Genomic DNA, 2,848 nt, shown 5'->3' with positions numbered 1-2,848 from the left:
AAGCCCCCTCCTTCCAATAGGGGAGCCAGGGCCAGGAGCTCCCAGTAGCAGAGCTTGCCCCAACAGCAGGCAGCTCGTGGGGGCAGGAAACAATCTCCCAGTCCAGCAGGAGACAGCTGCCTCCTGGCCCTGTCCTCCCTGCCAGCCCTTGGGGTAGGACCCAGGGGGAGGCTAAAGCTCTCCCTGGCTGCTGCAGGAGGCTACTGGAGAGCTGGTGGGGGTGGGAGAAGACTGCTGCCACGAGCAGTAAATTTGTTTCCACATCCCTGCATGTGTAGACACCTGCCTGGAGTGAGTTTACCCTAGAATAAATTACTCTAGAGTAAACCCACCCTGGAGCATTTGCATGTGTAGACTGAAAGTCTACATCTTTGCATGTGTAAAGTGACTGAAAATCTACAACTTTGTCTCATACATTGGTCATGGTCTGCTGCTTACGCCTGGTGATTACTGTTACATCAGGCACAGAACTTCCTACTCCACAAATAGACTATTTCTTGAAGTCCAATTCAGCAACCATTGCATGCAATGACACTTACTCATTAGAGTAGTCCCAGTGAATTTAGTTGATGAACATCTAATACCTAAATATTTTCCATAGTGAGACACTTAGCCACCTTAGTGCACAGTTAGCCACCTTATCGGTTTAAATAAATAAATAAGTAAATAAATAAATAAACAAAGGATGTTTAAGTGGATATATTAACATGTAAAAGGAATAGTAGTAATCATGTTAAAAAGCAACCACTTATGCCTTAAGGTTGAATTGAATTTTACACTTAAGCAGAGATTATATTTCATTGCTATGCATAAAACTACAGTATCTCCTCCTCAAAGTTTGAAGTGCTTACTCTTTGAATACCAAATAATTTTATGAGACTGTATAATTCAATATGTTTATTTGTTTGAATTCTAATTACTTTTTTAAATGATCATAGGTCACATGTCATAAAAATGTGTAGGGATGTTATCCCAGCAATTTTCTGCCTTGCCAAGTAAACTTAGACCTTAGGGTTGTAAGTGCCACCCAAACTTTTCAAATTTTACCAATATAATGCATTGCTGGGAGGAGGGGGAGGGGGGCAAGGCAGAATGAATGATACAACATTTACTACATCACATTGCAGAAAGGCATTAAATATTAAAATAAAAGACTATTTTTGTTTCTCTACCAAAGTCACTAGAATCTGCAGCCAAGTTAACCATATCACATGAAATAGTAATTGAGTGAGATAACTTACAAAACTTTTCTGCTTTTCTTAATCCAGTTTCTAATTTCTCTCTCTAAAATATATGAACAAATCCCAGTGGTGCACAACTAGAGAGACTGCATTCAAATCACCATTTCACAGCATATGTGCCTTTTCAGAAAATTGCATGCATATACTCGATAGCACATTTGTAAAGTGATAATTAGCGACAGACTTGTTATGAATATTCCAAATAACATTTCTCTCTAAAACAGCCTATGTCAACAAAGGGCAACATTTTGAAGAGCTAGGGATAATTAGGAAGCATTTATGGGGAAAAAAAATTAGCAAATGGCAGCAAAAAACTTAAATAAGTTAGACTAACCAAAATACCATCCTTTAGAAATGCACAGCCATGCATCTCTCAGAGGCAGGTGCCACCCACAAGGGATGCACCACCATGCTCAAGTTGTCCACATGCACCCGTGTGCACTCCCTATGTGCGGCCAATGCTCCTGAGAGATGCTTGGGGCCCTGTAATTGGGGCTAGATCCAACAAAAAATGTAAGCACCTATACATAAGGTGCTATAATACACCTAATGTTTAGGCACCTGCTCCATGGAGACCAGGCTAGTTGCCCAACTCTCTATAGTATGAATGGTGAGAGTTAAGTGCCTCAGAGATGATATCCAAACCTGCATGCTGAATGGGCAGCCAACTTGAGGTTGTCACCAGGAAATGCTAAACACTATGGTGCATCTGGACTGCCTCCCCTTTCTTAAGCTTAGGCACCTTGGATACGTTTACACAAGGGAGCACTTTAATTAGACCGGCTCTCTTAATTAAAGCCCCTGCAGCATCTCATGCATCAGTGCCCCTGAATTTCAAAATGGTGGCAGGGGTGCTTTAGCTTAATCTTGAACAAGCTTTAGTTAAAGTGCCCCCACCACCATTTGGAAGTGTGGGGGGCACTGATACACGAGATGCAGAGGCTGCTGGGTTGCAGTACTTGGCATGCTCCAGCAGACTTGATTCATTGAGTCTGCTCCAACATGCTGCAATTACAACACATAGGAGCAGCCTCCCCACACATCTACAGACACATCTTAGGCTCTCTGTCTTGAACTTGAATACAAGCATGGTGGGGAGGTAGTTGAATGCTGCAACTCTAGTCCTGACCTGGTATCAGGGTTGGATGTGCAGCTGCTGGATACCTGCCCTCCCCTCCCCTTTGATGTCTCTCCCCCTGCTACAGTCTCTGCTCCTCCACCACCTTCCCCACAGCTGCCTCTGCCCTTCCTTCCCCACCGCTGCCTATACCCACCCCCCCAGCCTACCTCCCCACCACTTCTATGTCTCTGTCTTCTCCCCACTGCTTATCTTCTGGCTCTGGCCTTGGCCCTGTTACAGTCTAGGGCACAAAGCACATATTTGCTCTGGCCCCAGGCCAGCCATGCAGCAACCAAAGCTGGAGCTGCTGCCTCAACCACTGCTGTATGGCCAGGCTGAGGCCAGAGCAACTATGTGCACTGTGCTTCAGGCTAGAGGAAGCAGAGCCAGGAGGAAGCAAGAAGGCAGGGGAAGGTTCAGAGCCTGAGGGGTGGGGGGTGTGGCAGCAGCAGGGTAGCAGGTGGGGGGGAGGTGACAGGGGGCAAAA

The sequence above is a fragment of the Crocodylus porosus genome, unplaced genomic scaffold (genome assembly GCF_001723895.1).
Source record: "Crocodylus porosus isolate Cpor-Errol unplaced genomic scaffold, CroPor_comp1, whole genome shotgun sequence".
Classification (NCBI taxonomy): domain Eukaryota; kingdom Metazoa; phylum Chordata; order Crocodylia; family Crocodylidae; genus Crocodylus; species Crocodylus porosus.
The sequence above is the reverse complement of the archived record's forward strand: the minus strand, read 5'-3'. Positions refer to the sequence as shown.